Genomic DNA, 24,182 nt, shown 5'->3' on the forward strand with positions numbered 1-24,182 from the left:
GCAGGGGAGAAAAAAGGATGAGGGGAAACAGAGCCTGTGTCTCTTCTTCCACTTTTCATAGCTCCCTGTTTTCATCTCCTTTGCCCGCTTCCCTTCCCTGGCATTTGGCATCTCTGTAAAGAAAGGAAAGGAGTGATTACTTCTAAGAAGGGAGTGGGGGATCCGTTCAAGCCAAGCATTAGGCATGCAGCCCCTGAGCAAGTCGAATGCATGGTAAAATATTACCTTAATAACATACTCACAGAGAGCTATGTGTAAATGCTAACAGCTGCTTTTGTGATGGCCGTGTTATAAATGATTGCAGCCCTGATCATTAATAATGCATCTGAACAATAACAACTTGATTCCAAGGAAGGAATACAGCCTTTCATTTCTTCCTGGTGCGTGAATTTACTCTCGCCATTGTGTGAAGTGACTGGGCGCTCGAAATGTCGGCCCGCCCTGGGAGGGAGCATGTGAGGCAGTGGGGAGCACTTCACCCCTTTCCTGGCCCCCAGTCAGGTACGGTGGGGCTTCTGGAGGCCACTTACAATTTGTCCTTTGCACAGTGTTGACCTTCCAGCTAGCCCATGCCCTCTAAGCCTCTCCACCACACCCTAGGACCTGATGCATCAAAAACTGCCGCGCTGATGGTGGTTTGAGGGTGGACCCTGTGATACAGCAGGATCCTGGAGGCTTCCTGGCCATCGGGGTTGGTTACTCAAGAATGATTACTTTCCCTTCCATGTGTGAGGCTACTGCTCTGCCTGAAAGACAGAGTCCAAACTCTTCAGTGTGTCATACGAGGAATCTTCGAAGCCCGGCTCCAAACCTTGACCACACCCCTGCCACTCACTCCACCCTCTGTTCTAATTGCTCCAAACTTCTCAGGGGTTCCACAAACATACTGCGCTGTTGACGGCCTCTGTGCCTTGGCGTATACTGTTTTCCCTGTTCTGCCTCCTGAACTCCTATTCACCCTTCAAGATCTTGGTCGAATATGCCCCCATCCTCTACCTCCCCAGGGCAGAGTTAGTTGGTCCATCCTCTGTGAGCTCATGTCTATGGTAACATTTCACACAGGCCGCAACTCTAGCATTAATCATACCACGCACTGTAATACTTTATTTTTATATTAGTTCTCTCTCTGGGATTTGAGCTTATTAAGGGCAAGAAGTATGTGTTAGTATTCTTTATGTCTCCATTCTCTAGCACAGTGCTCAGTAATCATTAAATATTCAATAAATGTTGCACAAAAAAATGAACAACCATTCAATAAATACTTTTCTGTTTTCTTATGTTTGATGATATTCTGGGACTTCGGGTTCTGAGCTGGTGTCAGGTACCACGGCGAAGACACATTTTCACTGAGGATGCCCCCCCTCCCCGAAGCACTGTGATCCTGAGTTGTGGCGGCCCAAGTGTGTTTAACAGTTACTCGTGTCAGTGGGGATGCAGCCCATTGGCCTACCCATCTTCCACGCTACTCACACGCTAGTTGGCCTCTGTCGCCCCTCTCAAATCATGAGGTTCTCATACAATTACTTTGTTCTCTGTATCTCCATCTCTTCTCTGATCCTTAAAGCTCACATAATTTACATACTGGGAAGGGCCTCAGTATACCCAAGATGTGCAACTTGGGTAAGCTACAGCTGCACAGCTCCATATTGTTCAACTCATTTCGGCTTGGCTTCTGCATAGGACCGACCTCTATCATTGTTTCTGGCTCCCCTTCTTGAATACGCTGGTTTCAAGCTCTGATCTGGCTCCGGGGGTTTTCTTTAGTTTCCTTGATCATTGGGAAAATCAGATCCTTTTTCTCTGGACCTTAAGTGCATTCCTCTGCAAAGCCATCAGAACCCAACTGGGCTCCTTCTGCACTGGGGCTTTGGCACTGCAATCAATGAGACCCTCTCTTCTCTGGAAGAAAGACAAGACCCTGTGGTCAGTTCCCTGAAACCACTCCTGTTTTAACTATTTTTCTTGTTTCCCTTTTCTTGCTTTCTGCCTTTTATGACCACACTCTAAAACCACTCTCATCTATTCCTGTTCTAAAACTTCATCACTGTTTCTGAATCTGTGTTTTCTCTACAAGTCCTAATTTTTTACAACTCTGACCTCAGAGCATCACTTACCCCATCTGTTGTTTCTGGCCCTGCTTTCCACCAGAATTACCAATCCAAGGACTCATCTTCCAGACTAATTTCTCTCCTTAGAATTAAAAAAAAAAACTGATCAGAAAACATTTGCACATCCATAGGTTCATGAATTTATGTTATTTATAACTTGCCTTCTTACAAAAAGGATTTAAAACTGTTCACCAAGATGTAAACAATACAGCTAGATGAAGCAAACAAAAACAAGTGGGTTTTTTGGTGTGTGTTTTGTGGTTTTGTTTTGTTTTGTTTTGTTTGTAGGAAGAGGCACAAATTAGCCAGGCGAGGAGGAAGTGGTAGAGCCACAAATGAGGTTCACTGAGGACATGTGAAGTCCAATTGACCTGCTGGTGGTGGCGACGGAGTTCACCATACGCCACCCAATGATCAAGACAAGAGGGGAATGGGATCAGTTACAAAATCCAGTATCCAGGAGACAAAAAACACAACTAAATTTCTCATGGAAACTACAAATGTTTAAGGTACAAAGACTGGAGAAAAATTTGTGCTAAGTCTCAGACTTTGTTTTCCTAACAAAACGGCTTCTCCACAGTAATGGCACACTAAATACCGATGAATGTTTCTTGTACGGACTTGTTCTTATTAGAAAAGTTTAGCAAATTTTAACTTCATGAGAACGTTCAACACATTAGTGTTTGAACTTGGTGCTCCTGGAACTTCCTTTCAAATTGACTTTCTTGGTGTGCTGATGGTGACGAAGCCCAATAAGATGTGGTCTCTGGGGATCCCTGGGTGGCGCAGCGGTTTAGCGCCTGCCTTTGGCCCAGGGCACGATCCTGGAGACCCAGGATCGAATCCCACGTCGGGCTCCCGGTGCATGGAGCCTGCTTCTCCCTCTACCTGTGTCTCAGCCTCTCTCCTCTCTCTGTGTGACTATCATAAATAAAAAAAAAAAAAAAAATTAAAAAAAAAAAAGATGTGGTCTCTGCCCTCAAGAACCTTACACTTTCCTAGGGTAGCTGCTCTCAGATGTGAGTGCCTGGGAGGATCACTGGCATGTGTGCTGAAACCGTAGGTTTCCTGGGCAGGGCTCCAGAGCCTGTACATTTAATAAGCACATTTATGATTCTGATACAGATGCTCCAGGTAAGTACAATGATGACGGGGGATCAAAGCATCGATCGACAGTTCGAGGCACCATGTGCTAGGGATCCTGAAAGGCTCAAAACACAGCATTACAAGGAGCCTCAAATGGTGGAGTAATTGCTTTTGGCAGATGTGTTAAGAGAAGGAGATGGTGGTAGTGTTTGAGCTGAGCTCTGAGTCATGAGTAAGAACAGACACAGGAGAAGTGGGGAGACTTTCAGGCAGGGGGAAAGAGAGGAAGGAAAAACTCAGAAGAGGAAAAGTGCAATGCTTGTTTAAGAAAAAGCAAATAGATCAGAGTGGCTGGAGTATAAGGTCTATGTAGAGGAAATAGTAGGGGCTAGGGCCAGAAAGGTAGGTTGGGGACAAATTACAAAGGGCTTTGAATGCCAGACTGATGAGCGTGAGCTTTACTCAGTAGGCAATGGGGAGTCATTGAAGGCTGTAGAGTCCCACAGTGATGTGATCCAAGTAGTACTTGAGGAAGATTAATTTGGCTGCAGCATATAGAATGGATTAGAGGGCAGGAAGATGACACAGGATTTGGTACATAGAAGGCACTTTATAAATGCTCTTTGAATAAAATGTTTGAATAGAGCAAATAAAGAACTGTTGCAAAAGTCTAGGTGCAAGGTGATAAAGACCTTAAGGGGACTAACAATGACAAATAAAGAGCAAGGGGAGAATGCTGTGACATTAATAAAGAGGTAGTTATGGACCATGGTGCCCTGCCATGTAGGGTGGAGGAAAGACGAGAATCATTGTTTGCTCTGAAGCTTGGAACCTGAGCTACCAGGAGAAGTGTGGGGCCCCTCCATAAACAAGAAAGTCAGAGGAGGCCTTGGGTCAGGTAGTAGATGATGAGTCTTTGAGTTAGGGTTGTGACTCGGAGCTTACAAGACGGATGAGGCCTAGCAATTCTGGTCCCAGAAGCTTCTATGGGAATGTGGGCTCTAAGATAGAATCTTGAGCGGAACCTAAACTTCAGTGTTGGGAGAACAAAAACAAGTCATCCTAGAAGACAAAGAATGGTCATAAAAGTGTGGGGACTAGGCTAGGACAGGGTCTAGAATCCACGTGAGGGGAGCATTTAAAGAAAGCACTGAGGACAGTACTCTGGGCTGCGGGCAGGTGGGGAAAGCCCAGAGCTGAGTGCTCTTTGGGATTTAGTGATGAGGTTGTCAACTGTTGCCCTTGGAAAGAGTAGTTTCAATGAGCAATAGGGGTGTCATTTCAGCTCCATTTGTCAGGCCCCAGATTAGACCAGGGATCCTCAATCCCTACATATATTTTAGAATCTCTCTCTTTTTCTGTCTCTCTTTTTTTTTCTTTTTCTTTTCTTATTTCACCCCCTAAATCCACCTGTTCCTTCCATTGCTGGCTCTTGGCTAGACCTATCTGCTCCTCCTCCTATTCCATATGGCACAAGAAGACACTTAAGAGGCAATTGGCCTTTGGTAAAACCTCAATGACCATGAAATTCCATGACCGAAAGAATGGAAGCAGATGCAGCCCAGAATCCGTTTCTTCTAGGCCAGCTGCCTGCTGCCCTTCTGGCCTGATTCCCTCTATACCCATGTCCTGAATTTAATGCCAGTTGAACAGCTTGTTTTAAGTTTGGCAATCGGCTATATAGTTATATCTCTATATCTGTCAGGACTCTTTGGTCGCAGGTAACAGAGACAACTTGAATTATTTTTTATTAGCAAAGGGAATTTTATTGGCACATGTAATAGGGAGTTCAGTAATTACTGGATTAAGGGACCAGATGATGTCATTGGGATTCTTTCTTTGTATCTACACCCTGCATTTCTCTGCTTGGCTTCATTAATTCCTCCTGCAAAGGCCTTCTCCAGGTGTCCGGGAAGGTGTATACCTCCGGCATCCCCTGACAATGCTCAGACTGGGAAGATTCCCTGGGAAAAAGTCTAACTAGCCAGACATGGCCTGATGCCCATCCTTGAACCATCGCTGTGGCAAAGAACATGAGGAACAATGATTGGCTGGCCCTGGATGGCATCCCTGTCCCTAGGAGGGACCAGCATCCCCCTAGAAGTGCATGACTGACATGGCCAAGAACCAGTTTCCCAAAGGAAGGAGGAATAGGAATGGTGGTGGGGTCAGTTCAAAACAATAGCTGTCCAATTATACTCCAGCTACTTGGCTTACAGCTTCTCTGTCATTCTAGCAAGACTGTGCCTGAATGTCTCACATTCCCATCACTGCCCCAATTAGTGGGCTGAGAGCTAAAGGAAGCAGAATATGAAGCTGCACCCCCCCCAACACCCCCCAACACCCACGTCTCCAGGCTCGCTTTGTGACAGCCATCACCCACCTGGGCAGGTGTCTCCTGGTTTCCAGAGGCCCCGGGCTGGGGTGGCAGGGGAGCCTTAGATCAGGGCAGTGATGGGTTGGCTGAGGCGTGTGGGAGAAGAGGCAGAGCCAGCCCCGGGTGCTGAGCCAGGCGAGATGAAGGTGCTGTAAGGCAGGAGCCCGAGGGCAGATTGCCCACTTGCTGCCTGAATCCGCAGGACGACTCGGGGCTTTCTGAGGGCGTGCGTTGACTTGCTCTGTGACCTTAGGCTAGACACTTAATTGCTCAGGGCTGCTTCCCCTCACTCTCCCATCTGGTGAGCAGAAATACTGATGTGACTGTACTGGAGGAAGCCGCATCTTCCTGAGGATGGGGTGTCGTCTTGGGGCTTGGTGCTATGGAAAATAGTTTCTGGTCCACGCTGCACCCCTAGAAGCTGCTTGCCCCCCCCCCAATCTGCTCGGCAGAAAACAGGTCTCTGAAGGTCTTTGACTTTAGGCTTTCTGATTTCAACCTCCCGAACCATATTGCTCTTGCAGTTGAGCTGGGAAATGGATGACCCTTTTCATACTTATAGTTGAGAATAGGTGTGTGCTTAAAAACATTTGCTTTCAGAGCTGGGATTTATAGTGCCACAGAGACCCTAGGAAGGTGTGGGGGCTTAGGGAGTGGTGGGTGTTTTGGTTTCTGTTTTCCTGGTCCCCTTCTCTCTGGGCTTAGTTCTGGCAACAATCACATGATGCTCTTGGGGAGTGTTCACACAATATAGAACAACCCGTTCGCGTGTCAAGGAGATAGGGAAGACAGGTGGGAATATAGTCAAGTGTAAATCAAACACATGCCTCGGTCTTCACACCCCACCCTGTCAGGCTCTACAGCATGGTTCTCAAACTTTGTGCCTTCCCGACCACCAAGAGGGGTGGGGGAAAAATGCATATCCCAGGGTAGCACCTGCAGAGAATACCAGTCACATCTGGCGAGGGGTGCAGGGGCCTGTGCATGTAGCTCAGGCGATTCTGATATTGACTGGACCAGTTTCTGGGTCCAGGTCAGGTAAGAGGGCTGGGTCAGGTAAGAGGGCTGGGTTCCGGGGTTTCCATCTGTGTTGAAAGGGAATGACTTCACTTTAATCTGCTTGGTACCTTGAGGTTCTAGACGAGATTACATTAGAACAAAGGGTCTCATGATCTCAGTGTAACGTGAAAACCACTGAACAAAAGCAATCTCATCACTTCGACAAATTTAGAGTCAAGGATGTGACCCGGTCGTTCCCAATGCAACTTTGGCCACAGGCAACTCAACAGCTCCAAAGCACGCTTTCCACATTCTTCCCAAAGTCCCCTTCCCGCATGAAGCCTTCCAGGGCTACATCAGAAGGGCAGGGTCTCTGAGACCTCGGGCAGCTGGGTTGTGGAGGAAGCACAGCTGGAGTAGGGTAGAGAAGAGGATGCACCCTCTGAGCACATCCCCCCAACATGTTACCTTGCCGTGAAATTTGCCAAGGTATCATCATCTTGATACGCTGGAGGTCCAGAGGAAACAGTGAAAGCGAGGTTCAGGGAGACCGGAGATCCAATGGGAGTAGAAAGCCCCCTCCCTACCTGTCTCCCTGCTCCCTGGTGCTTTCCCCCTATACTCGCACCTTGGGGTGACTCTGGGCAGTGGGAGTCCGATGCTGGTGCAATGGAACCATGCAAGAAGGTAAAGCAGATGGAGTCCCTCTGGCTTCCATACTTCCCACTTCTCCTAGGCACGGGCATCGCACACGGGCTTTTCGTCAGCAGGATGAAAATATGTTGGGTGAGGTGCTGGTGAGTAAGGGTGGCCCCCCCACCCACCCAGCCCCAGTGCTGGAAAGGCTGGCCCTCTCAATTCCATTTCTCCTTAGTTGAGGGGGGCAGGCATGACGGGAGCTAGGAGCGGAGAGCTCTCATCCTGAGAGCTGTCAGCCTGACCAGAATGGGCATTCATTTTCAGAATAAATAATCAACTCAAAAAATGTACCAAATTCATTTTCAAATTGGCTTGTCAGATACACGTTTGCCCAGGACAAGTCGGTTGAATAAAATGTATCTTGGGGAGCAAGGTGAGCCGGCCTGTCTCATCCCCTTAGGGACATCTTGTAAATAAGGGCCATTCTGGAGGCCGGAAGCAGAGAATTCCCCAGAACAGATTGAATTCTGGCTTTGTCTTAATGAACGTCAATATTTATTACCAAAGGTGTTGTGCTCCTTGGAGTGATAGAGCATTTCACCATTTCAGCTCTTGCCTGTTGCCTTCCCAGGTACGAAAAGCTATATAATTGCTGCTCATAAAGGCGGCAGACAATATTGCCAAGGAAACTCACTCCTGGCTGTGAATCTTCATAATCAAACCCAGCAGAGCTTTGCTTTAGGCTTGCACAGAGTGTCCCTGAGGGCAGGGCCCACCCAGATTTTCTGGTTTTCCTCCTTTGGCAGGCCCCCCGCCAAACACAATCTGGGGAGGCAGGGGCTCTTCCTGGGGCTGGGGACCAGAGCACCGGGCAGCCAGGGCTGGAGAGGCAGAGAAAGGGACAGAAGTTACAGCCCTGACCCTGATGCAGAGCTGAGAGACCGTCACTCATAAATTTGGAAGGGCCCAGCGAGGTTCTTCCGTCCAACCTTCTCCAACCTTCACCTTTGCAAATGAGGAATATGAGGCTCAGAGAGATGGAGCTTGTTTTTGTCAAGGTCATGCAACTCCCAGGTCAGTGCTCTTCACTTTTGGCCACACCATCTCCTGGGGATTAGAGTGAGCTCAAAAGATCTCCCCTGGCTGGCGGCTGGCTGCAAGGGTGAGTGGCTCCCAGTTGGAGAATTTCCTCCACTCCTGGTAGGTCTGGGGCCCCATGCCAAGATGTCTGGCTTCCTGGGGTCTTGTCCAGACAGGACACTTTTCCTAAGCTGATGTAAGCCCATGATCTGCCCTGCCCTTTCCTGAGGAAACCTCTAGATATCAGCTCCAAACTCTGCCCTTCAGCCAAGCCATTCTTGGGGGCAGGAATTGCAGCTGCAGAATCTGTACAAGGAAATGGAGATTCGTTTCAGGTTTTATTCTGAATGAATAATCCACTTGTTTCCAGTAAGACTTTAGCTCTACCGAGGGTAGAGCTAAATCCAAGAAGGGATTTGCAAGGTCAAAGGAAAGCCCGCAATGCCTGAACTCAGGACACGAAGCTAGGCCAAGCTCAGCTTCGGGTTCTACCTCCTTTCCTCCTGCCAACTTGCTAAGGACAGCGATGGCCCCAGGGCAGAGACACAAAATGGGTTTTAGAGAGTGATGTCGTGTGGTTCCCAGACACCAGATCGCTCTGCAGAAACTGCCTGGCTGCTGTTACGGGAGTTGTGCTGGAGAGAATTATAACTTTTGACAATGGACATCTCATCTTGCACAGATGCGTCCTTTATAGAATCTGCCAGCAAGATTACAGAGGCATCACAGTGTAATGGGAAGAGGAGTCAATAATTCTAGGGTTATTGATTGTAACCAGACCCATTCTTCTTTTTTAATTTATATTTTATCCACTTTTTTCAACCTTTTTTTTTTTTTTAAACCCATCCTCACAAAAGCATCTGCTGGATCAGATGTAGTTGATTACATTTTTAAAAATGATAGGAGTAATTTGCTGCCTTGAGGAAGAGTCCAAGACATGGTGGTGTACAGCGAGAGGGGGAGAGGAGTGCTTATAGGGAATGGGGTGAGGAGGAGAGGGGAAAGGAGGGAGCACAGAACAAAGTGGGAGGAGCTTGGTGAAGACACCCCCTTGGACCCTGCATTCCCCAATGCCCCAATCTGGATGAAGACTCCATCAAAGACTTTGATTTCCCACAGTTTTGCAGCTGCACTGAGTCTTATAGTGCATCCTAGAGGATACTTATCCCTCAGAGCCTGCTTCCTCCAGGATATCTTGCCTGATAAGGCAAATGGAGACACTGGGTGGGTTAGGGCAGGTGGTCTGTGCACATTACATGTACATATGCTTACGTGTGTATCTTCATTCCAGGATATTTACGTGCAGGATGCAGCAGTTAACCTAATGTGTGTATTTAATTGTTGGATCTGACTATATAGAGTGAGCTAATAGTAGCTTGAAAACTCTTAAAGAATTGGTTATACATTTTTGATGTCTCCAATATCCCTTTTGATTCTAACCCACTACCTAGGGTAGCATGATAAAGCCAGTGGGCATTTGCTGAATAGTCCTCAGGGAATTAAATGATCACTTGAACATCCTTTTCTTGTAGAAAAGGGACCTGTGACTTCGCAGGTCACCAGAACAGGCACAATGTGAGTTTCTGATTCTGTTCCTAAAATGTCCTATGACTGCTTGTCTTCCACTAGCTTGTCTTCTAGTTGGGATCCCCTGCCCTGTTTCCATTGATCGTAAACTAGATCCTAGGATGTCCAAGTATAGAAGGGGCTTAGAGAATACTTCGTCTAGACCTCTCATTTTCTAGAAGAAACTGGGTCCCAGAAGGATTAACATGACCTGCCTCAGCAAATGGTTTGGGTTAAAATCAGGAGCATATCGGTGCACTCTTCCCATGCAAAATTTGTCTCTTTTCCTCCTATCACTTCATTTTCTTACATGGACAACAGCAAGAACCTGTGGCCTGTTTCTTTCTTCACCTCCCGAGTCTGGACCCGCTGAGTTATAGAAAGTTCTTCTCTTCCATTTTCTTCTAGATGGGTCTGAAAGTAGCTGGGCATTGAAGAAACTGTAAGAGGCAGAAATAGAGCTAGGTTTCATTTTCTCATCTCCCACTGACTTGTTTTGTGTAGGCCTGGACCACTTTTCTCCAGGTGGGGCTGGTGTTGACATTATATGGGTTTTGAGGTCAAGTGAAGAGAGGAAGGAAGGAAGCTCTTTGCATCTGTTTGCTTTTTGGGATAGGCAAAAATATGCCATGAGAATTCTGGATTGTGCTTCCACATCTAGGATGTAGGGAAGATCCCAGAATGGATAAGAAAGAGTAAGGCAAACATCTATTTATTTTTTTCTCATTCTGAGGCTTGAGGGACCAAGGAGACCCACAGAGATGGCCAGGATCCTTGGCTGACCTTGACTTCTTACCTGTCCCTGTCAGCAGCCTCCACTGCCAACCCCTCTGGCTGTTAGCCAGAGGCTTGCAACTGTCTTTTCTTCGTTATCCCTGATCTCTCTGAGGTGATAACATTTGCTTCAGTGAAAGATACGATACTAACCTCTGAGTCAGAAGACTTGAGTTTGAAACTAATCACTTGACTTAGCAGCTATGTGATCTTGGACAAGTCACTTCATTTCTTTAAATCTCAGTTATGGTGTTGGTAAAGCAAGGGGAAAGATGTCCATTTTCTCTACCTTACCAAGGCATTGAGAACCAAGTGTTATGGTGGCATACATTGGAATGTGCCATCTACGTGTAAGACATTCTTAAAAAAAATAAGCTATTTGAGAAGAGAAAAAGACAGTTCAGAGTTCTCACATAACCCTCACCTAGTTATTTCTATTATTAACACCTTATACGAGTATGGTACATTTGTTACAGTTAATGGGCCGATAATGAGAAATTATTATTATGAAATTCACAGTTTCACTTTCCTTCATTTTTACCTAATGTCCTTCTCCAGTGCCTGGATCCCATCCGGGATTTCATATTACAGGTGGTTGTCATGTCTCTCTAGGCTCCTCTTAGCTGTGAACGTTTCTCACACTTGCCTTGTTTTTGACGACCTTGACAATTCTGAGGAGGACGGGCCAGGTATATTGTCAAATGACCCTCCGATGTGATTTGTCTGATGCATGTCTCCTGGGTAGCCTGGATCTCTGGGTTTGGGGAGGAAGATCACAGAGGGAAAGTGCCACTTTCATCACATCACACTAAGGGTGTATCATGGGTGAGCTTTCTATTGCATGTATTGATGTTATTTTATTTTATTTTATTTATTTATTTTTTTTAAGTTTTTTTTTTTTATTTATTTATGATAGTCACAGAGAGAGAAAGAGAGGCAGAGACATAGGCAGAGGGAGAAGCAGGCTCCATGCACCGGGAGCCCGACGTGGGATTCGATCCCGAGTCTCCAGGATCGCGCCCTGGGCCAAAGGCAGGCGCCAAACCGCTGCGCCACCCAGGGATCCCTGATGTTATTTTAGATTTTTACTTTGTCACAACTCTAAACCGGCTGGGGACCCCCGTTTTAGAACCCTCCCTCACTGCGTCTGGGTCACACGGGCCCCCTTGGTGGCTCTGGAATACAAGTCCTGGTAGGGTTTTCCCCTAAAATATGAGAGGTTCTTTCTCTTTAGACCATTGAGCCTGTCTTTCTGGTCACCTGGGTTTGACACTAATGAGCTGCTAATAACACAACCATTACCTATGCAAATGAAGGAAGCGGGCTGGGGCAGGAAGTGCCGGCTCCCTCGGAGTGCTATGTAATCAATCACGTTGCTGTGGTTATTAACCATCTTAAGTGAGGTGCCCTAAGAACTGACCTTCTTGGGTTCCTGGCTTATTTCCATCAACAGCCTGTTTCCCGAGAGACTCCTGGCCTGGAAGGGGTTAATTCGCCTCAGCTCCATAGTAAAGGTACAGTGTGGTGTCAGGGGTTTCAAAGAGTCTAAAACCCTCTATTTGATCATCTGCTGAATCCTGTGGGTATTTGAGATAGTTACTTGCCCTTTCTGTGCCTCAGTTTCTCTTTGGGACACTTATAAGTGATGGCTCTCATAGATTCACTTCTTCCTCGTCAGGACGTGGTCTGGGAAAATGGAACAGATGCAAGTTTCTAGTTTGGACTGCCCCCTCTCACTCTACCTGCTTATCACTGAGGGAGGATGGACAGGGTGATATGTTGGGATTTGTGGCCCCAGAAAAGCCTACAGAGTTGGAGTCATGACAAGGACACAGAAATGGGAGAGTGGATAGGCTGGTTATTGGCAAGGCCATCACCACATGTGTTCTAGTCGTGTGAGAAGCAAAGGGCAGGTGCAATTGGATGGCATACAGAGGAAGAGAACTTCTTACATTAATAAACATTCTAGTTGTTTCTTATAGAAGTATATTTTTTCTCTTTTAAAAAAGATTTTATTTATTCATGAGAGATGCAGAGAGAGAAGTGGAGACATAGGCAGAGGGAGAAGCAGGCTCCCTGTGGGGAGCCCAATATGGCACTTAATCCCATGACCCCAGGATCACTACCTGAGCCAAAGGCAGATGCTCAACTACTGAGCCACCCAGGCATCCCAGAATATATATATTTTTAGAATAAGGATAAATGTGAGGTCATCTCTGAAGAACCCTTAGTCCCCAAGACACATAGCATGCTATGTATTTTTCCCCTAGATACCTCCTAGGATGGCTGCCTGAGAATGGCTTTTACTCCCTTAGCACCAGTCCTAAGAGCACCAAGTAAAGTATGAGGCTCTAATAAATCAGAGTTTTCCTTTTTGAATTCTGAAACAATTGGAAAATGGAGGAATCAGACAGGGATCAATGTATCCGTTTTGTGGGTGGTAAAGTTGCATAGGAAAATAAGGTTTGGATCTGAGGCCTAATGAGGTTTGGCCCTTGGGCTTTCTTTCCTTCCCTCCTGAATTGAAATTTTGTACTCACTCATAGACAGAGAAGTTGAGTGACTGCTGGCCTGCCCAGGTGAACTCGTTACATGGAGAAGACAAGAATGCTTGTGGCCTGTGGCAGACAGATGAGGAGTGAGAAATGAGAGAGGAAAATGCCCATGTCAAGAAGGGGATCAAAGCCTTATTGCCTATATATCTTATTGTGGCTATAGATCTCAAGTCCCTGTGGCTGATATATACTAGGGTGATCTCCACAATTCCCACCCCTGCTCATCCAAAGAGGACAGTGACTTCTTCTAGACCCCTTCTTCCAGTCTCCACATTGGACCTTTTAGGAGAAAAACATTGGTTAAGAAAACAAGCCCATGGATACATCTCTCAAAAACAAACAGTAATTTTCAGGCACAGCTCTCCTGAAATGTAAGTTTAGAAAAGGAAAAAAAAATCCAATCAAATATGTAAATGACTAGGATAAATTACTCTAAATGTGTGATATTAAATAGGACACTTGAAGGCTCAATTTGAAGCATCAACATTTGGATTACTTCATAGCTCCCAGATCTTCCTCAAAAATTTTAGTATGTCCTTGCTTTAGGTTTGCATTTGCAATATGTTTCTTTTGATGATTCTTTTTCCAAACCAAGGAGTACTTTCCTCCAAAAGTTCAATTCCAGTCTCCAATGGATCCCCTTTGTCATATGGTTGGCTATTTGATAGGATGGAGAAAGCCTTCTGTTAGATGTTGGAAGAATGAATTCCAGTTCTTTCTCTACCTCAGACTAGTTGTATTAGCTTTAGAATTCGTTTAATCTTTCTAGAAACTTTATTTTATCTGTAAAAAGAGATAAAATACATGCTGGTGTCTAGCCCTAAGCTTCTCTGCTTACCTAGGAGTTAGGAGACAGGGTGTGATGGGACAGTGATACCAGGTACACAGAAATTTAGCAGCTTTATTCCAAACTCTAATGCATTAGGAGTCAAAACCTTCTCATGCTAGCTATTCTGTTGATGCCTTGGAGGTGATAGATCTGAAAGGGGACAGACATGAACCATTCATTGTAAAGTAGGTAAAGGATGGGATCTGCCCTCCTGGGTGGAGGTGCCGCTGTTCTCCTGTCCAGCCCAATGCTTCAGAATCGTTGCTACGTAGGTAGGGCTCATCAGACTTGCACAAGAAGGCTATTATGGAGGACAGGGCATCTTCGTGCTAACATCGACCCCTCCTTGTTCTAGCCCACCCAATTCTGTGTTTGGGCTGTTCCTTTGCCAAGTATTTTCACGTCACATATAAGTCCTTTTTGTTTGTAGGATTATTTGGTCCTCCTATTTCCTTCTGGTCCCTGGCACTCTGATAGCTGGGGTATGTCCTTTTTCCTCCTTTCTCTACTATCTAGAACTTTCTGAACACCTTTGCTTGGCTTGTGGGGCCATTCTAGTCTGCTCTAGACCTTTTCCCAGTGGGCCCTGCTTTCCTACCTGGCCTCTTGCTTGCCCTCATATCATTCCCCAGGAAGCAACTCCCAAACTGGGGGCAGGGCTGACTGCATCAGGGCCAGGAACTGGGGGTCTGAGATGAGCAGCTGTCTCTCAGGAGTCTGCTTCCCATCCTCCTGTCACGGGCAGTGTCCCCTGGTGCTATGTTGGCACAGGCTGGCTTATGAGAGTACGCACTTCCTACCTGCCTGCCCAGCTGTATTTGCATGTACACATAGTGTGGTGCCAGACAGGCAAGCTCAGAGCCACTTAGGGGGATGATTAGATCCCTCAGTGTGTTTATTTTAGAGTCTGTTGGAGGAATTGCTATCAAATAGAGGGGTTTTTGCCCCTAACCACATGTTTTGGCTGCTATCCAAGTCATTAAAAGAAAAGAAATAGTAACTGTAAGAAATAAGGTGGTGGATGTTTAAGGGGCGTAGTTACTACTTCCTCCTCTTCTCCAGTTGTTAGACTTCGAAAGGAAGGTAGAGGTTGCACGTCTTCTACTTGTTGAGTTCTTTACTATCCTACTTTGTGTATTATCCCCTCTCTCAGTACTTTCTTTCACCCCTGTTCTTCCTGGAAACCTCAGGTCCATACCAGACTCCTCCTCTTCCATTCCTCTATCAACAGTTAATCACTCTGTAAACCTTACTTATTGTCTTCATACTATTCTCATAAGTTGAGACAATCACTTTTGTTTTCCCAGTAAGACATGCAGCTCAGAGACACAGAAGTCTTGCTGAGGTCAGAGGGCTGGTAGGTGGGAGAGCAAGGTTCCTCCCTGGGTTTGTCTTAGTCTATAGCCCATGGGCAACTCTAGAGCCAGCAAGCATTAGGCATGCCCTGGAGCAGGGTGGTGCTGCCTGATGGACAATAAGCCGTGGTCTTTACTCAAGGACATTGGAATACAGCTCGGGGATTGCACACAAGAGAAGAGGAGAGTCAGGAAGGACTTGCTGGAAGAGGCAACTTCTGAATGAGTCACAAAGGTTGGCTAGAGGTTGGCCAGTTCAACTAGAGGGAAAGAGGGCTCTGGTGGAAGGGTGGACAGAGGAAGAGCAAGGAGGGGAACTGCAGGCTCCTCTGTCTGGAGTGGCCCAGGGGCATTGGGAAGGCTGCGGGAAATCGTACACCAAGTGGGGTGTCTTAGCCTGTTCCTGAAGCAAGAGGGAGCTTCTGAAGTTTGAGTGGGGGAAGAGATGGAATTGGAGACGTGTCTTAAAAAACAGACTGGCAAGATTGTGAAGTGTGTTGAGTGTGTGTGTGTGAGTGTGTATATTTGCTTAAAAAAAAAAACCGAAACCAAACGCTAAGACATGGAGACCAATTAAGAGGCTTTTCGAACAGATTAGAGAAAAAGCGACAAAGCCTGGACCGAGGCGACAGAATGGGGGACTTGAGACGGGGTGGGTTTGACAAATAGCTGTGGGAGGCAATAGACCAGACACAGAGTTGAATTAACCGGTGGGGGGCAGGGGGTGAGCAGAAGAGAGGTGTTGGGGAAGACGATGAATTTTCTAGTTAAATAACTTGGGTGAATGATGGTGCTGCTAACTCAGATAAGGAATGTGCGAGCAGAATAATGAGGTCAGTTTGGGACACGTTGGTGGAGAGCAGCACGCGGGTGTTGGGAACAGCCACTGCATGATGAGGGGACAGAGGATGTCAGAAGAGAAAGGGGGTGTCCCAGGACATGATCAGGGCCCAGGCTGGTACCCTGGCCAGCCAGTCCAGGTGAGCCCTGGAGAAGCCCCAGCACCATCTGCAAAGCTAGCCTGCATTCCCGGTTTTCCAGTCACACCGGTGTCCCTCTCTGCTTGTCATGAGTCAGGCACTGATGGCCTTAGTGATGCTGGGGATTTATCAGTGAGTGGAAAAAGATAATTGACCACCATCTCACCTCGCCTCGCCTCAGCTGATGGAGAGAAATCTAACTGCTTCATTCCACTGTAATTTCATATAATTCTCCATCTTTTTTCTCCTGAGTTTTTACTTGGAAGTTTACACAAGTGATTGATGATTTGCTATCAAATATAAAAAAAGAGGCTAAAATATCATTGGACAGTTTAACAGCCTTTAAAATATAATGGTCTCTCTGGCTGGATGTCCACAGTAGCTGTAGGAGCCCCGAAGGTCAAGCTTTAATGAACTGGGGAGAATTAGGGAAGGAAAGTGGAAGTGATCCACGCTCCACGCTGGCTCCACAGTCCACTGACCTTGGGGGAGGAAGGCACTCATGATTTATGGAACCCCGCTGGGGAGCTTCTGGGGCTGGCCTGGTTGCCAGCACCCTGGCTCATGAGGCTGTTTGCTGGGGTCTGCGCCTTGGTTGTAGTCTCAAGATCACCCCGGGCTCAGCCTCTTTGCAGGGATCTCTCCCACCTTCTGCCTCAGGAAAAGCCTGCCTCTGACCCTGTCCAGAGAGCTCGAATGTTGCTCCTACTAACATTTTTGTGCCCTGGGACCCCCTGACTTGCTCACTGTATCCCTCTTGCTCCATTCGTGGAAGTTGAACTAGCCACGTGGCCTCCTTTGTGTGTCTATCTCTGAGCATGTCATTTGACATGGCAGGTGGGGTGGGGAGGGGCAGCTATCTTCTCTACGTCAACCTACTTACACATTCTTCCAGGTCCTAACCTACATACACCATCTCATCTGGATCCCTCTGCAACCTTTGGGGTAATTATAATGCCCACTTACAGATGAGGAAGCTGTGATTCAGAAGATGCTGGTAGGTGGCTGCTAAAATGGCTGCTATTCATGTCTGTACGCAGTCCCCTCCCCAGGAGCGTGGCCAAGCCCAGTGACTTGCTTCTAATGAATGGAGTGATGGGATGTCACTTCTGAGGTGAGGTTATTAGAAGACTGGAACTTCCATCTTCTTCTCTTGCTGGCTCATTCCAAGAGAAGTCTTCTACTGAGGTAGGAGCCGCCTTACGGAGAGGTCCAAGTGGCAAGGAACTGAGGGAGGCCTCCAGCCAACAGCCTGGGAGGAACGAGCATCCTGTCAACAGTCAGGTGAGTGAACTTAGGAACACACTCTCCTTGCTGAAGCCGGGGGAGGACTGAAGCCCCAGCCGTCACCCGTCACCGTGATGGTCACCTGAATGGAGGGCCTAGTTCAGATGCACCTGGATTCCTCACTCACAGAAACTGCATGACAATAAATGTGTGTGGCTTTAAGCCGCTTAAGTGTTGGGAGTATTTTGCTATGCAGCAACAGATAATCAGAATTGTCAAGTACGTTATGCAAAACAGTTAATAAATGGCAGCATTCAGTCTCAAACTTGGGACTGCTTGATTTTAAAATGCCATGATCTTTTCATGATATTGTATTGGTTTTTTGTTTTTTCTTTTTAAAGAAGATTGACAAGTGCCCGTAGCTCCAGGAGGAGCTAGACTGTAGAGGTAAATTAAGTCCGTTGGACAGTGGGATCCTGAGATAAGCAGAGGGCCAGGCTCTCACGGAGAAACCATGCATTCTATCTCTACCTGCTGGTGGCCCCTCCGGTGGAGCTGCAGCGTGACTGCCCTTCCCCCCTGAAAGGTCTTTCCCATTAAACAGATTGCACTTAGGAACATCTGCCCAGGAGCACTCCAGCTGATTTGAGCATCTTTGCTTTTAATTTTTGGTACCTTTCTGAGGGAAAGAGAAAAATAAGGTTAGTTTCCTGAAGTGTAATTGTTTCGGGCAGTTATTTATTAATGAAAAGGAACAACATGTCAACAAGCCCCGGGTTTAGCTGTAGAACTAATGTTAGCCAAGGCGCAGGTTTTAAGATAGGTAAGCCTGCTGTCAATCTGCATTTGTCCAGCTCCATGATCACCTATTAATTACTTGCGTTCTGGTCCTAGCTGGGGGACGGTCTTTGCTTCCTCCCCACTGAGGGCTGCTGAGCTCCAAGGGCAGGGAAACACCCTCTCTGATGCGGTTCTTCTTATAGAGTTTGGGGGCCTTGGAGAGAAATCTGAAGACTCACTCTAGGCCTGTGCCCCAGGATGGTGGAGGAATAAGGTCGCCTAAACAGCCTCCTTTGTTGAAGATGTGAAGTACGGAACTTTGACTGGGGTTATTGGTGAGTTGTGTGAATTTGGTCAACTTGGAGTTATATTCATCATAGACAGTACCCAAGGGAACAAAGTGATTTACCTGATGAATCCCCTTGACTAGAAATTAGAAAGGTGTATGTCAGGGATGCTTGTGGCAAAATTTCTTTTCAGTGAAAATTTCAACAAAAATTCCTGCCTAATAGTAGTTTAAACTCATGAAGGCCTTAATGATTCCTTTACTGGATGGGTCCATGGCTCTATGTTGTTGCCAAAGGGCTGGGCACTCCACCATCCATGGTATGTTGGTTTACTGCCCTCATGCTTACTGTTTCATTGCCACGAAATGGTTAACAGCTCCTCACTCAAGATAGGAAGAAAGAAGGAAGGGACTTCATAAGCTGTATCTGTCCATTTTTATCTTGGAAAGCACTTTTTTTTCCCCAGAAGCTACTGTCCAAAATTGGTTATATGGCCACTCATATTGTATGGTGATCCACGAAAGTATGGATATATCCTTTAAAAAAAATCATCAGTAGCAGGAACAGGGCAAGAGAGAATAGGCTTAGAAATGGCTAAGTTAGGGATACCTGAGTGGCTCAGTGGTTGAGCGGCTGCCTTCCATCAGGTCGTGATCCTGGGGTCCTGGGATCTAGTTCTGCATCAGGCTCCCCACAGGGAACCTGCTTCTCCTTCTGCTTATGTCTCTGCCTCTCTGTGTCTCTCATGAATAAATAAATAAAATCTTAAAAAAAAAAAAAAGAAATGGTTAAGTTAGCTAATCAATAGGTTTTCCGAAGAGAATCAGAAGCACAGATGTTAGAGCAGGGAGGGCCTCAGAGATGGACCTGTGTAGCCCCAGAGAGGTTATTGTTTATCTGAAGTCACAAATTAAGTGGCCGTGCCTATTGCGCTTAGAAGGAGGCATAAATGGATTACTTCCATGTTTCACATGGATTATGAGGTATTGGAGGAAAACTCTCCTAAATAGAATAGCCTGGAAACCTAGGATTTCAAAACATATCTGTAGTTGCTCTCTAAATAGTTATGTGGTTTTCTAGGATATAGAGATAAATGAAGTTACAGAGATAAAAAGGAAAATGGAGGGTATCGACTATTTGGGTTTGTCTGTTTTGTGACTACAGAGGTTTAAGATGACCAAGCTCCCTGGGACTCGTACCATCTCTTCACTATACAGCCACAAAACATCATACAGTGTGAACGTGCCAAGGGGGCCAAGATGGCTAAGGGGGTTAATTCAGGCCCAGCAGCAAATATTTGGTGTGTGCCCACACTTTGCCCAGTACCAAATTAGGGCCTGTAGTAGATATCCAGTAAGTGCAATTCAATTCAACTCAACATGACCCGGCAATCATCTACAGAGTGTGCTTGTTCTGGGCATGATAAATACATAAAGATAAATAAACGATGCTTTCCCTCCAAGCGCTCACTCATAGGAGGGACTACAACATGAACAATTCACTAAAACATGATGAAATACTTACTCTAATACAGACATGAACCAAAAGCAATGGAAGCTCCGTGGACAGAAACATGGAGGAGAACTTTGAACAGCCATTCATCCCACAGCACAACAGAACAGAAAAAAGAGATCGATGGTGTGATGCCATCCAACTCTCTAGAATGGAGAAAGTGATAGGCCAGGCAATCCAGGGTGGTAGATATGAGAAGTTCGGACAAGACTGTGTAAGCTAAGAGAAGGCAGCACCAGGCCTGGATTGGCTCCAAGAAGACCTGGAGTTGTGGACCTTGCACGAGGACCAGGATAAGGGTCCATGGAGGAAGAATACTTGGAGGGATTGGTAGGAATCAAGCCAAGATAAGGAGGTGGGAACATGCATGATTTATTTGGAAGCCTGACCTCATTCAAAAAAGCCCATAGGCAACCTCTTTCTTCTCTTCAAGCTCCCAGTCACCCAGCTCCAAAGGGCTTTCTTACATGGTTGTAAAACAGATATGTTCTTGGCCAAAGAAGCCCACCCTTTAAATATATTCTTACAACAGAGGCAGAGTGATCAGCAAACACTCGAGACTTGAAGGCTGGAGGTGATCGGTGGCCCATTTTAACCCTGATCCCAAATCTGGTGATTCGTAACAGACTGATTCTAACCACGTCCCACCCAGCCCACCCCCCACCCCAGAAGGATAGATTAGAACACAGAAAGTTAAGAATTTTTCCAAGCACAGGAAAAATGCCATTGTCATTCCCTGTGGCCTCTACCTCTAAAGAATTGTTCAAAATTCGATGTCCATATCCTTTTCTATGTTATCTCTAGATTTCTCCTTTCAAGGCATTTCAAGATAAAAGAAGCTCAAGAAAAGTTCCAGATAAAGATGCAGGAAGCTGAAGGAATCAATACCATTTATTGAGTGCTTACTAAGTGCCAGGCACTGTTCTAAATGCTTTGCAGGAGAAGTTTACTTAACAGGGAGAAGGTCCTGCTGCCAGGACTACTGTGCCCCCAGTGACTGCAGCACAGAAAAAGTGGGCTGGCAGGATGCAAGAAGGTATCTGTGCAAACACAGCTCTTAATAATAGTCAGGAAGACATGTGCCCATTGGGCCCATTTCAATGACTTCATCCATTCTGCTCCACCTCCTGTCTCTGCCCCCGTAACTATTTTGACATTTGTTCACATACTAGCCAGGGGTTTCCTGTCCCTACTACCTCTGTGTAGGCTTCAGCTTGATGAACCACCACTTATACCCATTTTTCTGAAAAGTTCTTCTTTGGGCAAGCGGTACTGCTCATTGAGTTTCTGAGCAGAGCTGCTGTTGGGGCCAAGGTATGGTACAGGGAAGAAGCCCATCTGCAAGTACAGGATAGGAGGTCTCCAGCACAATTTCTGATTGACTTAATGGCATGTTGGAGGAATGATAGCCTCACTCCACCTAAAGAGAAACCTCTGCATGTCATCAACAATCATACAAACTAGGCGCTTAAAATGAGATTAGGTCGAAGCACAACCAATCAAAGTTGGAGTCTCCATTGCTCTATGACTTCATTTAAAGCTTCAGAGCCAGCAGGAAGAAGAAAGAAATCAATATTACATTTTCTTCATCATCAATTTCACTTTTTGCTAAATGAAAATGCTTTTATTCCCTCCCTGGTTCCTTCCACCATGGAAGACATTCTTTGTCCCCACCTTCCCACCTCTACGCCCATCCTGTTATGCCAGCTGAGCTCGTGCAAAAAACTCCATGTAGGACAGTGCTGCACGTTTGCTTTTTTGTACCGAGCGCTTAAGAGTATTGCAGAAGGTGTCATCTTAATTCACCAAAGATTTGTGAGTACAAGAGTCCTCGCTCAGCAGGCCTTCCTGCTGCTGCTGGGCTTTGACCACGGTCTGTGCGGTGCAACTACTGGCTGCTCCAAGTTTTGTAGATGGAGAGTCGATAGTGCACTTACTCCCCACAGCTCTCCAGGGCTCAAGGGCACATCCCAATTCAATGCCCCGAGCCAGGCTGTAGCACCAGACCCTGTAGAAGGGAGTTTGATAGACGAGATGAGCCCATCTTGAATTCATTTGTGGGCTTTGGTTACAGATGATGGTTACCTCCTCGGAAGATATTCTCATCTGCTCAGTTACAGAAGACCCGAAAAGCTTTTGCTGAACAACACAGTGGCCTCCATCCCAAAGCACAGCAGTGACCTTCAAGGGCTCTCGACCACTGCATTGGCTCTAAGATGGTCCCAATCCGGGCCCCGACTCACTCTGCAATATTTGGAAAGAGAGGAAGAAACAAAAATATGCAACAGAGGAAGGAAAAATAATACAGCTCCACGGGCTGGAAACTCATTTCCTGAGGAGCAGGAGCACATCGCACGCTCTCTGGGACTCACCGAGCTCCAGGAAGCTCGACCAGTCACTTAATAAGTCATTGAGGACGTGTGGTTTAATTAACTCGCCCAAAATTCCTCCTTTCCCTTTCTCACTTTTGCTATTAATATTTTTCGATATCTGATAATGCAGTGTAGTTAATTCTTTCTGGCTTTATAATGAACACTGCCATAATGAAAAAGGTTAGCAGTGCTTCAGGCAGCTTTTAATTATCCAGCCGAGCAGGTAAAAGCACTTTATTCTTCTCTTTTTTTCCCCTTACTTAGCAATTAATGGAGGAGCTCAGTGGCACTTACTGTATCTTTTTTGTTTTCTAATGGATGATGCAGCACAGAGCGGGGAGGCCTTACTGTACCCCTGTTACTACCTAGTGCAAACGTCGGAGGCTGCTCTGCTGCATTTCAGGCCTCTGGCTTGTGGGGCAGAAGCGCTTCTGCTGCTGGCTGAAGGCTCCTCTAATTAAAAAGCCGAGTTACCTGGAGTTGTTGTTACCAATTCCCTGTCTTGCTGTTTTCTTGCTTTGCATCTGCACCCGGAACCCCCCAAAATGCTTTTATAGCCCAGCTGGCCTGGCTTTATGGTAGACATTTTCCTGGTTCTGCTTAATTGGGCCATCTTCCTTCTGTTTCCCCCCTCCCTCCACTAACAAGAGCCTTGGGATTGTTCTCCTTACTTTGCAGACAAGGAAACTGAGGCCCAAAAAAGTTGTCTGCTTGGCTGAAAGCCCTTACTTCCGTTCTGATGATGCCATCATGAAGCTAATTGTAAACACTACCTTATGAGGGAAGAATTTAAAAATGATGAGAGCTTCTTCCAAGTTTACAGATCCATCAAGTCACAGGGAGCAGATTTTTATTGGGGTTGAGATTATTTGCATGATTCCTCTTCATTCTACAAAAAAGTTGTTCAGGGAGCATTTAACTTTTTTTTTTTTTTTTCTTTTTCTGTGAATTGAGAGAAGTTGACTGTCCCGCAGTCTGCATATGCAGATCTCTTTAGAGGGGCCAGAGCAAGTTTTATAAGAGCCCCTGGGCCTCCTGAAGAGGAAGGGATAGAGACCCCATGCCATCCCTTAGATCTGAAGTGGGGACAGTCTCAAGATGTCCCTGTGGTCCTGGGCAAAATCTGTCTGAAGGAAGGGAGCCTAGAAGCACCAGGCGGGAATATACAAAGGATGAGGACAATCAGAGCTAGTGATCTGGGGTTGACCCCAAACTGGGTTTCTGGAGTGGACCGGTCATTACACGTGCCCAGTGATGTACACTGGGAATGATGGCATCTGATAAACTAAAAGAGATCACTATTAGGGCGAGAACACTTTTAAAGGTGGTTTATGATGTGACACCCATCACTCGGGGGGTACTTGTCTCATTATCTCTATTCTACAATATCTCTTTAGGGACAAGCTTCAAGAAAAAGGGAGATAACAGGAAAATTTTGTAGCATCACTTATAGCCAGTGTTCAATACATTCGCTTCCCCCCACATTCTAGGTTCACAAACTTCTGGCCAGATAAAATCTCACTGATGCCACCGTGGCAATAGGATTTGAACATTGAACTTGTCAGATCCTTGCTACACCCCATAAAGTTCTGGTTACTGGTGGCCCCCATCATGTGATCTTAACTAAGTTGAGGTTAAAATATGACTCCCTTTTAC

At 46.3% G+C, this 24,182-nt stretch overlaps 2 long non-coding RNA genes across 12 annotated transcripts in view; one reads left to right on the plus strand and one right to left on the minus strand.

Moving 5' to 3' along the window:
- On the minus strand, positions 1-23,420 carry LOC144311303 (uncharacterized). 11 transcript variants are annotated; one of them, XR_013376857.1, is made up of 12 exons: positions 23,300-23,420; positions 22,240-22,398; positions 19,252-19,406; positions 18,107-18,254; positions 17,315-17,600; positions 13,170-13,247; positions 12,234-12,315; positions 11,171-11,383; positions 10,166-10,295; positions 2,115-2,190; positions 1,688-1,899; positions 1-113 (listed from the first exon to the last, which is right to left on the minus strand). It is a non-coding gene; the product is annotated as an uncharacterized LOC144311303 (long non-coding RNA). The 11 variants fall into 11 exon arrangements; XR_013376863.1 differs by lacking the exons at positions 1-113; positions 1,688-1,899; positions 2,115-2,190 and adding exons at positions 7,556-8,595; positions 12,904-13,010; XR_013376860.1 differs by lacking the exons at positions 1-113; positions 1,688-1,899; positions 2,115-2,190 and adding exons at positions 7,556-8,595; positions 14,023-14,163.
- LOC144311305 (uncharacterized) overlaps positions 1-24,182 on the plus strand; it is a 150,044-nt gene that overhangs the window by 96,440 nt on the left and 29,422 nt on the right. Inside the window, exons 5-6 of the long non-coding RNA XR_013376869.1 lie at positions 17,389-17,632; positions 18,559-18,690. This is a non-coding gene — a long non-coding RNA (uncharacterized LOC144311305). The remainder of the gene's footprint in view (positions 1-17,388; positions 17,633-18,558; positions 18,691-24,182) is intronic.

This window comes from Canis aureus, chromosome 3 (genome assembly GCF_053574225.1).
Source record: "Canis aureus isolate CA01 chromosome 3, VMU_Caureus_v.1.0, whole genome shotgun sequence".
Classification (NCBI taxonomy): Eukaryota; Metazoa; Chordata; class Mammalia; order Carnivora; family Canidae; genus Canis; species Canis aureus.